Genomic DNA, 14,472 nt, shown 5'->3' with positions numbered 1-14,472 from the left:
TTCTTCCTCATCAGTAATCAGCAAAAAGCCAATTAATACTTCCATGAGTACAATTATGTACCCACCTGATTAGTGAAACTTAAGAACTTATAAATCAAATGTTGGTGAGAATAGAGAACTTCCCTTGCTGATGGGAGTGTAAACTGATATAACCGATTGGGGACAATATTCTAGCATTATTTGGAAAACCTGAATATGCACATACCCCCAAATTCAGTAGTTCCTTTCCTGAAGAAGATTTTACACATGTATACTAGAATCTATGAGTAACTATATATATAACTATATATAACTAATAACTTTATTACAAATATATTATTTATAATAAATATATTTAATATATTTAATAAATATATTTGCATAAATATATTTCTTTATATATATAAATAAAGGTTATGCACATAAATTAGCATAAGTAATACAGAAACAATCCAAATATTCACCAACAGTAAAATGGATAAGTAAATTTGGTATATTCATGGAGTAGAATACTACATAATTAAATGAATAAACTACATACATTAATGTAGAAGAATCTTATAATGTTCAGCAAAATCAGTTGATTAAGAATATATACACATACATATATATATGTATACATATACTATGACTGTAAGATGGAAAACCTACAAAGAAAAGCAAAGGAACAAGGAACAAATGTGATAAGAGGCAAAATAGTGATTAGTGGTCACCTTTAGTGGAGAAGAAAAAGCATGTGATCTTAAAGGAACACATAGGTACTTACTAAGAGTCTATTCCTTAATATGAATGGTGGTTATATGAGGTTTGCTTTATAATTATTCCTTAAACTATATTTGTTTTATACACGTTTCTATGTCTATGATACATTTCACAATTAAAAAATAAACCTGATCGTGTCATTCTCCTACTTAGAATATTTTAAAAGCTCTTCATATTGGCATAAAGTCCAAACTTTTTAGCTTTATTTAAGAGATCCTTCATGATATGTCTCCGGTACCCCTCTTCAGTTTCATTTCTACACCCCCATTTATGCCCTAGCACAGTAAATGGCACAGTGTGCTCCCAAAAAAATCATACTCTGTTAAACCTTTGGGCCCTTGAAAAGTATTCCCACTGTTCCCTTCCATTGATTATTTCTCATTGTCCTTAACATTCAGCTAAAATATCACTCCCTTCAGGAACCTTGACAAATTCCCAGCCCATCTTTATTAGAGTCTCTGCTGCACTTCCTTTAGCACCGCATGTCTACCCATTTAACCGCCCAGTGTGTAAGTACCACACTCTTTGAACACTATCTCCCCCCAATTAATGGCACATTTTAGCATAAGCACCATACTCTGTAGACTGAAAGCTTCTTTAAGGCAGGTACTATCTCTTTCATCTATCCCAAGAGTCAAGGATAATGTCTACATCACAGATTCTCAATAAATGTTTGCTTAATGAGTAAATGTTTAAGACGGGGCAATATATGTTTTCTACATCACTGGGAGTGACACATAACGCAAAACATTAAGTTCAACCATATAAAGTTGCCCTTCCTTTAGACCCTAGATGGTTCATTATTGGCAATTACATACTATTCTCCTTAATAACAAACACTCATTCAGTACATGGTAATTAAGCACAGCATAGCGATGGCTATTATATCTACTTTCTCGATATAACTGTAGGCAGACTGTAATGAAAATCATGATGTGAAAGAAGTATAGGGTTAATTTCATCAGTCTTCTGTAGTTATAGCTTATGCGTTAATTCACAAGAAAGCCTACCTACCCAGAGTTACATAAGCCACTAAGCAAACGAAAGAGATATATTGATCACCAGTTCAAAACAGCTTCTTTTGGAATCTTGCTGTCATATACTATTTCTCAAAGTTATTTGACAGACTATAACTGCTTCATCTCTGCTGGAGTCTATTGATTATTGACTTTGATGACTATAAAGCATCAAGTATTTTATAAAAAATATTCTGCCTGTGTGTGCTGATATTTTTATAAGATAACAAGTTTTAAAAATTATTCCAACTAGCAGAGAAACTGGATCTACTTTTTAAAATATATTTATTTATTTTGGGGAAAGCGCAAGTTGGAGATGGGCAGAGAGAGGGGAACAGAAGAGCTGAAGTTGGCTTTGCGCTGACAGGGTTGACCGCAGCAAGCCCAGTATGGGGCTCAAACTCTCAAACCACGAGATTATGACCTCAGTTGAAGTAGGACACTCAACGGACTGAGCCACCCAGGTGCCCCAAAACTGGATCTACTTTTAATGTTGCTGTATTAGGCACAAGGATCTGTAGGGTAAATGTCTATGAATTGCATTTTATAAAACTGTGATATGATTTCTCCCCCCTTATTTGCAAGGATCTAAATGCTATGTTAATATATATATTATATACATTCTTATATATATTCCTATATGTTTACATAAGAGTGTGTGTGTGTGTGTGTGTGTGTGTGTGTGTGTATTCCTGAAAGGTATTGAGCATTACAGGTTCTTTTCACAGAGAACCAATTCTTTTACCTACAGGGTAAATTGGTAAAATGTGGAATTATGTTGCAAATAATAAAAACCACTGAAAAATAATGTCACTCGACTGTTAACTCAGCAACATGAAATTGTTCACTGCAGCCATCTTACACAGACTGGTATCGTCCAGGGCAGTAGCACCCTCCTGTCCCTGGTGTGACACAATTTACCCATGTACCCCAAGACTTCATGCTACTCTATGTGGCAGTAATAGCACTGCACCATCAATCAAACATTCTGTCCTGTTTATTTTCATTTCTTTACTTCACATTATTTGGAGCAGTATTTCTTCAGATCCATACACTAAATCACATGCAATATTTACATGAGTTATAAAGATCATATGTTTTCTGCTGTGGAATATTTTTAAATTTGCAACTCACCACTGCTTGTATGGTTTCTCATCTATAGGAAATGGTTCTAATTCAACAGCTTCTTGCATGAGTTGCCATAATGAAGATCTGAGATGGTCCTGCCTTTGGTGTTCCTCACGCTAGCCTAAAATCAAAGCAAAAACACAGAATGAGTTTCATTTGAACACTTAAATGGGAATTTCATCTGCATTAGGAAACCAAAAGACTGACAAAGATAATTGAAAATGAGTGATGGCACACAGGAGGAGGGAATAAAACATCCCAGGCTGGTTTACTCTATTCAAATTTATCACAAGCACAAGAACTTTGGGGTTACCAATACCAGAGTAGCTGGATATTTTAAAATCTTGACATAAAATCTGACATGATATTTGGGTTTTGTTATATCAGTTTGTTTTTGAGATACAAGGCACCCTACTCAGCTTCTATGGAAACAGTTCCACCCTTTCATGTTTGCATATTCTGCTTTTCACATAAGATTTCATTGGAAAAATGGGTTACATGCTTACCGATAAAAGAAGAAGTTCAAAAACCTCTGAAGTATTTGAAATAGAATAAAACTAAACTGAAATTGGTCTGAAGCTGGAAACAGGCCTGTATGTATGTTTTTCCTAATCTGATCTAGTTACAAAAATAGGTTTGTAACTTCAATCTGTTACTGTTACTTTTTGTGATTATAATGGACCAGATTCTCCAAGATTGTACCAATTTCCAATGTTCTACCCATTATCAAACCATGAGTTTTAATTTCTAGAACTTTTGAAAGTATGCTCACAATATCCAAATAAAACCATCCTCTCTGCCCCAACTAAGAGTCCCTTTCCTGGCCAGGTGCTTACAACTTACTGCTAAGAATTCCTTCCACACCACACTCTCCTGCTCTGTGAACATCCCAGTGTGACCTCCAGTGTCACCTACCACCATTTCAGAGGACAGGAATTTATTTTTCCTCTGAATTCCTATTATATTTAGTGTCAAATCACTAATAGGAGCCCTTGATCATATACCACCATCCTTGTTATTTAACCTCATCTCCCTAAATGATTATATGCTCCCAAATGGCTCCAAACTCTTCCTTCCATTGCACTTAGCAGAGAACACTGTACACAGGAGACATTCATCCAAGGACTATTTATTGAGCCCCAACAATGTGCCAAACAGACACAGTCAGTACTTGGTAGAGATTATACTTTAGTATAATCTGTTTACACAGGAAACAGGAATATGTAATTACTAGATAGTGTGATAACTGCAATGACAGAGGAAGTACAGACACTGAAGAAACCTTGCCAAATAAATGGGCCTAAGAGCTTTACTTCACTACCAATGCTCACATCCTACTTCCAGTGTATGAGAAGAGGACAATTACTTGAAGAAACCCATTTTCAGGAAGCACATGGAGAACCCAGGCAGGTTAACATCCAGAAACTAGGAGCAGTTTTACTTCTATGAAGAGAAGTCACTAAGATGAATTTCTAGTACTTTAAATCACTGCTGGGTGGTGGGGGTTTTTCCCTGCATTCTAACACACACACACACACACACACACACACACACACACACACACACACACAAACACACAATGTAGCAAAAATCCTGTTTATTACTGAGCAGGTTACTCTGCAAATTCCTGATTGGCCTGTAGGGGAATTTCACTTACACCTGCACACTGCATGGGATTTCAGAGCAACTGTGGGTTAAGAATGTTTCTAAGGAACCTTCAGTCATCTCTTTTTCCATTCAAATCTTTACTTTCCACTCCTAAGAACATTAGCTTTATAAACCTATGGCTTTCACATCTCAGAGATAAGAACAGTGAGAAAGGCCATAGTGGCTTATTATGGATCTAAAGCATCAATTCACCTAGAAAATTCTTTATCAAAAATAAGTATAAATTTGTAGCACTTTTCAAGCCAAAATGTTTCTTTTTATTTAAGGATTTTTAATATCACCTGAGTTCTCCATTTGGAGTTTCTACCAAGATTCACAATAAGACATGGGGGAGAGGGTAGGATAGTACCTAAAACATATGGATTTTTCACTCTCCCCCACCCTTTGCCTTGATTTTCTCATAAGGATAAAATGTACTCAAACTGAAAAATCTTTAGTCAAAACCTTACAACTTTGCCATGAAAACATGTACAGAGAGATAAATTTCTGAAAATCCAAGCTACAATTCTAAATTACATTTTCTCTTTCAAAGAGAAATAATCAATGTGCAGCATGATCTTTTCTCTAATCAGCAGCAGTGTCTCATCTCATACTCATATAATGCAATAAATATATTTAATATACTAAAGGGATAAATGGGTCTTGTTCTCCTTTCCCAATAAGCATTCCCCCAGTAGTCCATAGGCCCAACTTTATCTAAATCTTCGGTCCTCAGAAGGAGGTGTAAGAGATGCATGTGTGGTAAGAAAGAAATAGTCTGCAGCAAATACAGCATTGTATTCCTTTCTGTCATTACTGGACACTTTATGGTTCTTTTTGCCCAAGTGTTGCAGCGTCCAACCAAAAGCTTAAAGGAGACTACAAGAGGAGATAGTAGGCACAATGGAGAAAGAATTTTAAGTGTCAATTTGTTTACTTCTTATTCTGATCGAAGGAAGACTTGCTTTGAGGCCCATTATTCTCATAAGCAAGTAAACACTCATTTGATTTGAACCCACCAATTTCATGCAAAGTCTTTTGAGCTCCAAATGTGACCTGAAGTCACAACTAGAGCAGGAAGAGAGAATATTTGCCCCCATGTTTCACAAACAAGAAAGACCCTAGTTTGTCTTTATTTTTTATCATCAGTATTAAAAGACTTTTTCCCTAAGATTACATCCAAAGAAATATATTCATTTACATAAAGCCACAATAAAACTAAACAACAACAACAACAACAACAAAAAAGACCTTTAAATATGGGACGCTTTACCTTTAAACATGGGAGGCTTTTTCATGTTATTTTGGCTAGGCAGATACCTTTCGCTTATGATATTCTTATAAGATATACTAACAAGGGAAATCCTATGAATTTCCTGTAATTTAAAAACGTACATTTATTTTATAGCATCCACAACCAAGTCTCAGTTCATTCTAACCTTGAAAATCATTGACCATGTACTATGAAACCATTAAATACTAATAGCTGCAGACATACCAGACAATGACAGCAAAACACACTCGGTCCCTCTGGGATCTGTTCATAAACATCCCCTTCCAGCATGACAAACACACTCCTCCCAACAGCAGATGCTGTTCTGGGGCAAGCAAGCAGGAAGCTGGAGGCAGCTGATTTCTCCACTCTACATATGATTTCTCACTGCCTCATCATCAAAAAAAATTTTTTTTACCAAAACTGCGAAGATTTTGCAATGCCAGGAGCCCATCAAATTAAAGATACTTTGCAACAACAGGAGAGAGTGATGTGCAAATGAGGAAGCATGAAGACTCTTTAATATCTAAGGTCATGCCACCTTTGTCATCTGATTTGCTGTTCCGTTGTGGGGAAGAGAAAATCGTTTGCTCTGTGTAATAAAATAAGCTAACCTGGTACTTCATGTCAATTAAGAGTGAGATCGAGGCAGAAAAGGAATACGTACCAAAAGCAGCAAAACTGCTCATCCAAACTGTCCTGCCCCTAAAATCCAAAGGTTCTGAAGTAGAGTCTGAAGCTTCTGAGCTCATGCATGAGCATCACTATCTATATTCGCAGCATATATGCTCACTTAAGGTAGAAAATGTACAGAAGCCACTCTGAGAGAAGTGGTCATTCCTGCAACCATTTTTAATACGGTGATCAGCATTCTGTGAGATCTTCCTGGGTCTGGCAAGTAGCAGACTAGGGATGCAAGGAGGAAATTGCACCTTGGGCTGGCAATGCTGAGTGCACTTATTTTCCTGCAATCTGAACTGTGGCCTGTCCCATGACTTAGCCTTCCTCTTTCCGGTTCGTTCATAAAAGTTATCATCAACACACCAGAAGCATGCAGTGCTGTTGTAAAGACACTGTCAGGCTCTGCAGCAAAGACAGCCCATGTAAACAACCTTGTGATTCCTTCAGAGCCTACTGCCATGGGATAAGCCATTCTTTTTCGGTAGCTAAATTGCAGTACCTGGGAAGTTATGTGTTAGGAGGTAAAAGCAGAGACAGCCTCTAGATTTCAATGTACAGGGGAAAAATGCATATACAGTTTTTCTTAAAATATCTCTAACCTTGATTCACTTGAAGATTTTCCAATAAATCATGTTTATTTTGCTGCAGGCACAAATATATAAATTCTGATGAGTATATTGCCATGCTCATTTCTGATTTTTTCCCAAAAGAGCTCTGACATTTCTAGGGGACACAGTATCCCAGCACAGAATATGGGAACACTGCCATTAAAAAAAATGCTGCCTGCTGTGATAGGAGATCACTTTCTTAAAGGGACCCCTTACCTTTGCGACTGCAGTGCCAATGTTTTCTCTAATCTCTATCCTGACCCCTGTCCTGTGTTCCTCTTCCCAGCCCAAATTCAGCCTAGAATGTCTCTGCAAGAGTAATGCCATTAGTTTTGCAACTAAAATATATAAATACTATTCCCTACTACAAATATGTAAATATGTTCCAAAATATTCATTTAAATTATACCTCTCAGGAAGTAAACATAAGTGTATACTTAAAGACATGATTTTTTGATGTTTTCTGGAACCCAGAGCATTTCTCAGATATAGGACTGAGGTCAGCACTTCTAACAAGCACAGCTGTTCTCTCTCTCTCCGTCTCTCTCCCCACCTCTCCTTTTCTCTCTATCCCTCCTTCCCCCTCTTCCCCCCCCCCCCCCCCCGGCTGTTTTTCTTCTCTTCCTTTCTGTAGCTCTGCATTGGTCTAAAAACCCCTGGTCACAATAAGAAAGCTCCCTCCCACCCCCTGCCAACCCTCACTCCAAACAGAAAGGTTTCCACACGCCCAAGTCTGGGGAGAGATGCTCCACACACAAGGAAAGGCTGGTAGCTTCTTGCCTTAGAGGTACTTCACTTCATTAACCTGCTTTCCACCCCATCTCTCCCACTTCTCCCATGCTTGCTCTCCCGCCCCACCAGGAGCAATCAATAGGCATCACCCCACCCTCCAAAAAACAGGTTAGAACCCAGAATGAGCAAAGAGCACCTACCATTCCGTGCTTGAGAACTACGATCCTGATCCAGCAGTGTTTGCCCCAGAAATCCTCCCTACTTGTTTTTCATTAACCACATTCCAAATTGTAATAAGGAATAGATTCTTTGGAGGTGGGGAAATTGTTTAAAATTAGTGATGGACAGTTGATTTCCAAGAAAACCCAATCTTAAACTCACTCAAGCCCCTAGGTATTGAGGGGTGAGGAGAAAAAAGGAAAATTGTAAAAATGAAAAAAGAAAAGAAAAAGGTAAGCATATAACAAGCACCACCCACCCCCATAAAAAAAAAAAAAAAAGAAGAAGAAGAAGAAGAAGAAGAAGGGGAGGTTTTTTGAAAAAAAAAAAAAAAAAAGAAGAGTGGCTTGCTGAATCACCCTCTTTCACTGCCTGGAAACCATTGTGCAGCGCGATGCTGCCTGTACCATTGTGGAACCTACCAGAGGAGACGGACAGAGGGCTTGGGGAATGGGGTTGCTATGGCAACCGAAAGGAGCACACATGACGTCAAAGCCCAGAGAGGTCTAGGGAGGGGTAAGAGGGGGAAAGGGAAAGAGGAAAAAAGTCTATCTATGTGCGGCTACAGCCACTGTGTTTTCCGGTGAAATGAGGACCAGGCAAAATGGAAAGGAGTAGGGTTCCGTGGCAGCCACTATCAGGAACTACGACATCAGCAGCCAGGCTGCACAACCCACAGAAACAATCCGCTCCAAGCAGTGCTGGCCGTGTCCACAGCAGCACTGAGGAACAAACACCGGCAGACCAAAACAACATACGAAATACGGTCAATCTCTGCTTTTCAACTAGCTCAGCTCTTTGCAAACAGCAGAAAGTGAGACTTGGAGTCTTTCTAAATGTCAAAACAAACAAGGATGCTAATAACCTCAGAGGAGAAGTGAGCATTGGAGTCCCAGCTGGATTCCAGAGGTCATTTGCACTGCACTATTATTACTCTTCTGTGTTTCCTTGTTTTTTATAAAAATCATAAATAAATGCCCACTACATCCAATTCAACAAACTGACTCTTAGATTGCAATTAGAATGTAGAAAAAAAAAAAAATACAGTTGATTTGAGTTAACAAACCAGGGGTTCTTTTTTTAATTGCAGATAATTCTCTGGAAAACCAACAACAATTACATGATTACGATATGTGGCAAATATGTCTATTTTATTTAAGTAATTTTCCCTGCCTCTGACTGTTAGAGTCTCCATACAGTTTTTTTTTTATTTTTAAGTCTCCATACAGTTTTAACATCTACAAATAGTGTGTTTTTAGAATGAGGGGAGTTAACTATTTGCACTATTTTTAAAAAGTATCAAAATTTTTAACCGTTTGAAAATATATTCTTTATATAATTTTCATATTATATAAATATGAATATTATATAAATATAAATATATATAATATGTATATATAAATATATATAAATATATAATATATAAAAATATATATAAATATATAATATATATAAATATATAATATATAATATATAATATGAATATTATATAAATATAAATATTTCATATTATATAAATAAATAAAATTCATATTATATAAATAATAATTCACATTTGGCCAAATAGCCTCAGCCCTTGGACGTCTCAAGTTACATTATCCAACCAAATTCCTTTTTTTTTTTAATTTTTTTTTTTAACGTTTATTTATTTTTGAGACAGAGAGAGACACAGCATGAACGGGGGAGGGGCAGAGAGAGAGGGAGACACAGAATTGGAAGCTGGCTCCAGGCTCTGAGCCATCAGCCCAGAGCCTGACGCAGGGCTCGAACTCACGGACCGCGAGATCGTGACCTGAGCTGAAGTCGGACGCTTAACCGACTGAGCCACCCAGGCGCCCCCAAATTCCTTTTTTGCTTAAACAACTTTGTGGTGGGTTTCTGTCTACTGAAACCAAGTAATGCTGCGTTTTATACCATTGTTCATTATGTTTGAAACTAGCATACTTACATGAATAAGGAGCTTCTTCCATGTGTTAACAGAAAAGATATAATAGGCAACAGATATAAACTAAGTAGTAATTGCAGACACTGAAATATCATAAAACTGTGGGACCACAGGTTTTGTTTTCATTGTTGTTGCTGCTACTTTATTCAGGAGGGAATTTAGAAAAGGAAAGTCATACATGAGTTTTCTGTCTTTTTAATCCATTGGACAAGATAAGATTTTGGAAGTCACTTTACTCTAATTTCAACTTCAATAGGAATCACTTGATTATTAACTGGTTAGTCTTGGCCATGGGCCCGCCTACAAGAAAACTATGTCTCAAGCAAAAATATGTATCGATTAGCCAAACAACTTTATAGCAAATGTAATTAGCATTCAGGCTTTTCAGTTATTGTATTCTAAGTTTTGATATCAAAAGTTAATTTTCAATAACTGGATATCAATGAAGGAAAAAATGAAACATAAAAGCTAAAATCTATAAAGCTAGTAGAATAAAATACAACTTTTAGAAGGAAAAATAGCTTTCTGATCCTGGAGTAGGGAAAGATTTCTTAGGACACAGAAAGTACTCATCATAATAGAAAAAAAAATTGATCAAAATTAAAAGCTTCCTCTTATCCAAGTCACCATTAAGAAAATGAAAGAGACAAGCCACAGACTAGAAGAAAACTGTCTTGATAAACATCTGAAAATACTCTTGATATACACAAGTTCTAGATCATATAAAAATATCCTACAACTCAATGATAAAAAAAACAAACAATTTTGTTTAATGGGCAGTCTTGAATAGGCACTTGGCAAGGGAGATTTACAAATGGTTGATAAGTACATAAAAAAGCATTCAGTGTCATTGGTCATCAGAGAAATGCAAATTAAAGCTACAATAAATGCCAATTAGGCCCATAAAAATGGCTAAAATTTTAAAAGCCTAAAAACACTAAATATTGGCTAATATATGGAGAAACCAGAACTCTCCTACATTATTGGTGCGAGTATAAAATGGCAAAACTACTTTGGGAAATGGTTTGGTAGGGTGTTTTTTTTTAAATTATAAACATATACCTACAGTATGACTCAACAATTCTATTCATAGATAGTCACCCAAGAGAATAGAATATATTTCCATTAAAAAAAACTTATACATAAATGTGTATGCTAGCTTTATTTATAATTGGTAAAAACTGGAAACAACTCAAAGTATATCAACAGAAGAATGAATAAGTAAATTATCGTATATTCATATAATAGTACACTATTCAGCAATAAAAAAGAATGGCAACAATGAATAGGCTGAAACCAACCAATTTCTTCCACTAGGTGTTAATTCTTGATGGCACAAGTTATAAAGAGTAATACTAGATGCCAACGTTGTTTGTAGATTTGGAAGCGGATTTTACTATTTAGAGCTTTAATTCTCAACTTACTCATTTCAGTAATATTTAGATGATCAAAATGGTATTTTAAGTTTATTCTGTATGGCATAGAAAATTAATTTCCTAAAATTAGATCATTTAATACAAGTTGGCTTTTTTAAAAATCAACAATAAATAGATCCCATTCCTGATTGATAGAAACTATTTACTTAAAGCCCTCAATAAGATGATTCTAACATAAATCTCTATTTGCAACTTCTCAATCCAACACAATGTGTTTTAGAGCCTCACTTCCCCACCAAAATGCAACTTTAATCAAAAGAGAAAAATAAAAAGAATAGATACCTATTGGCATCATTGTATTTGGCAGGCACTCCACTTATGCATAGATACACCCACCACATAAACTACCACAAAAGTACCTCCTTCCTTTTGTTTGGTATTTATCATACTATACGTTGTATTACTCTAATTTTATGAATATATATCCTACCTCAAACTTGACTCTAACTTAATCTTCCTTATTATTCATTGTCTTCTGCAAGTTCCCTTTTCCAGGAATCTGTCATATCTTCCTACACTTGGTAGGTAATCAGTAAGGTTATATGCATTGTTAAGGAGTGTTAAGTTTTGAGATATCCAATATTAAAGCATGTAACTTCTGTTATAACATTAAATATTTAAACTTTAACTGTTTTAAATTCTTTTCAAAGGACTTTCAAATGAAACTGTACTTAGTCTAGAAGTCTGACCTGAATTCTATCAGTACTATCAATCATAAAAATTTTTGAAAGAAGACTTTTAAGTGAATAAATGAATGTAACTTCTTATTTTCAAAAGCACGGAGTTGTATTTAGTATTTCTTATATACAAGTTTATTTATTTAATGGCATGTTTGTAGTCTGTGGAAGAACTGAAGATTTGCAGGAATATTTCTTGTTCTCCAAGCAAGGAGATCTTTTTCACTTACAAATGAAAATCTTTTGGATATTACATTTTTCAAAATGAGCTACTGAAATATGCAACATCAATGAATCTCAAAAACATTATGTTAAGTGAAAAAAAAATGAGTCAAAAGAGCATTTACTTTATAAATCCATTTACATAAAGTTCTAGAACAAACAAAACTGTTCTATGGTAATGGAAATCAGAACTGTGATTGCCTGTGGGAGCCACAGAGTTGAAGACTGTTGAGGGCAAGACAGAAATTTCTGTAGTGATGGAATGTTCTGTATCTTGTTAGAAGTTATAAGTTGTTACATAGGTATAAGCACTTGTCAGGACTCCTCAAAGTGTAATTCCTAAGATTACTGCATTTCGCTCTATGTAAATTGAACTACTGTTTAAAAATAATAACAACAGGGACCCCTGGGTGGCTCTGTCATTTAAGCATCCAACTCTTGATTTTGGCTCAGATCAGTATCCCAAGGCCATGGGATCAAGCCCCACATGGGGCTCTGCACTGGGTGTGAGACCAGTTTGGGACTCCCTCTCTCTCTCTCCCTCTGGCCCTCTCCCCTGCCCACATTCTCTCTCTCTCTCTCTCTCTCTCTCTCTCTCTCTCTCTCTCTCTCAAACAAAAAAAATTAATTAAAAAAGGGGAAATAATAATAAATAATAATAATACTGTAAATTTCTAAGAAGAAAATTGCTGAGTAAGCAATAAGAACTCCTAAATGTGCAAATCTGGTCCCATACCTTGAATCTTGATTTTGCAGACCAGAGCAAACCCAGCAAAAGAAAAGGCCAGAATCATGTCAATAGGATCTTAAGAGATCTAGCAAACCCTCCAAAGTGAGGCAGACAATTGATGGAGGTTAACCTAACAAACAAGAAATAAGAATTCAGACATTTAAAATCAGATTTCTCAGAGAAGCCTGGCAAGAAGCACATCCCTAGGTTCTGCTGTAGGAACTATCATTCAGTGTTAGGACTCACAATTCTGGAGGAAATGAAGGTACAAATGAACTAGCTTTCCAAACAGTAAATGGCAAGGGACTCTGGAATAGAGGAATACAAAGGAATCAAGTCAGGGAAACTGGAGTAAGAATTCAATTTCTGAATCCAAGTCAAAAATTTAACCCCCATTCATGGGGGCTTAGCAGTAAAACAAACTACTTCACTAAGATCTCTTATCAAAATTGGTCCTAGAATAGCGTTACCAACTCATACCCATTTGCCAGAAACTTCCTAAGTCTCACATACCAGGAAAACCCTTGGTCCTAGGCAAACTAGGACAGTTGATCATCCTATCCCAAAGTCTAAAATGGACTTGAATCCTCAACTGAGTATTAAAGGTCCCAGGCTCAAAAGTTATACAAGAAAGAAGTCAAGAATTAGTTATAACAGTGATGTTGCTAAAGAGGAGTGTCACATAGTTACACTTTCAACAATTAGATTATTACACGATGCATAATGCATACGGTTTGGTAAACACAAGCAAAATTGTGAAAGATAAATCAGTAGAATTGGGTGAGTGAATAAATATAAGGGGAATGCAGAGGGTCAGTGTTGATTCAGATCACTATCATGTCAAGATATATAATAATGTCTTCTCTCAGAGTCAGTCATGTATTTTTCATGATGTTTCCACTTGGGCAACACTAGCCCTTTGCAAAACTATTTCATAATTTAAAAGTTTCAGAGATGCCGCATTCCATATCTCCCTTGTGGAAAGTTATATTTCACATTACTAAATTAAAAGTGCTGTGAAAATGAAGTTTAAAAAAAAACCCTAAATTTCTCAAAATTAAGTCAAAATTTATATCTTAAAATAATTTCCCCAATGAAGTTTATAATTAATATCTTTTATTATTCTGTTTGGATAGGAGACACAAGGCCAACAGCTTACCATGGCTATGGCAGTCTTCTATGGAGTGAACTTAAAATACTAAAGGTTCTTCATATAATCCACCTATTCCCTTGTGGGTGTTTATCCAAACAAAGTGAAAAACTAAGTAAAAAAGATATCTGCACCCAAATGTTCATTGCAATATTGTTTACAACAGCCAAGATATGAAAACAACCTAAGTGTCTGTCAGTCGATGAATGAATTGTGGTATAGATAGATATAGATATAGATATAGATTATATAGATATGTAGATATAT

The 14,472-nt window shown here is 36.0% G+C and overlaps 1 protein-coding gene across 4 annotated transcripts in view; it reads right to left on the bottom strand.

Moving 5' to 3' along the window:
- MAPK10 (mitogen-activated protein kinase 10) overlaps window positions 1-8,334 on the bottom strand; it is a 315,377-nt gene extending 307,043 nt beyond the window's left edge. For 3 of the 4 annotated variants that reach the window (XM_058719592.1, XM_058719590.1, XM_058719594.1), the window contains exons 1-2: window positions 8,027-8,333; window positions 2,892-3,006 (exon numbers count right to left, since the gene is read on the bottom strand). The gene's annotated coding sequence lies outside the window, so the exon portion shown is untranslated. Of the gene's footprint in view, window positions 1-2,891; window positions 3,007-8,026 lie in introns of all 4 variants that reach the window. The other variant, XM_058719591.1, reaches the window with a different exon arrangement.
- Window positions 8,335-14,472: the final 6,138 nt, after the last annotated feature.

Source organism: Neofelis nebulosa, chromosome 3 (genome assembly GCF_028018385.1).
Source record: "Neofelis nebulosa isolate mNeoNeb1 chromosome 3, mNeoNeb1.pri, whole genome shotgun sequence".
Classification (NCBI taxonomy): Eukaryota; Metazoa; Chordata; class Mammalia; order Carnivora; family Felidae; genus Neofelis; species Neofelis nebulosa.
Note: the sequence above shows the minus strand (reverse complement) of the source record. Positions and strands in the feature narration are given on the sequence as shown.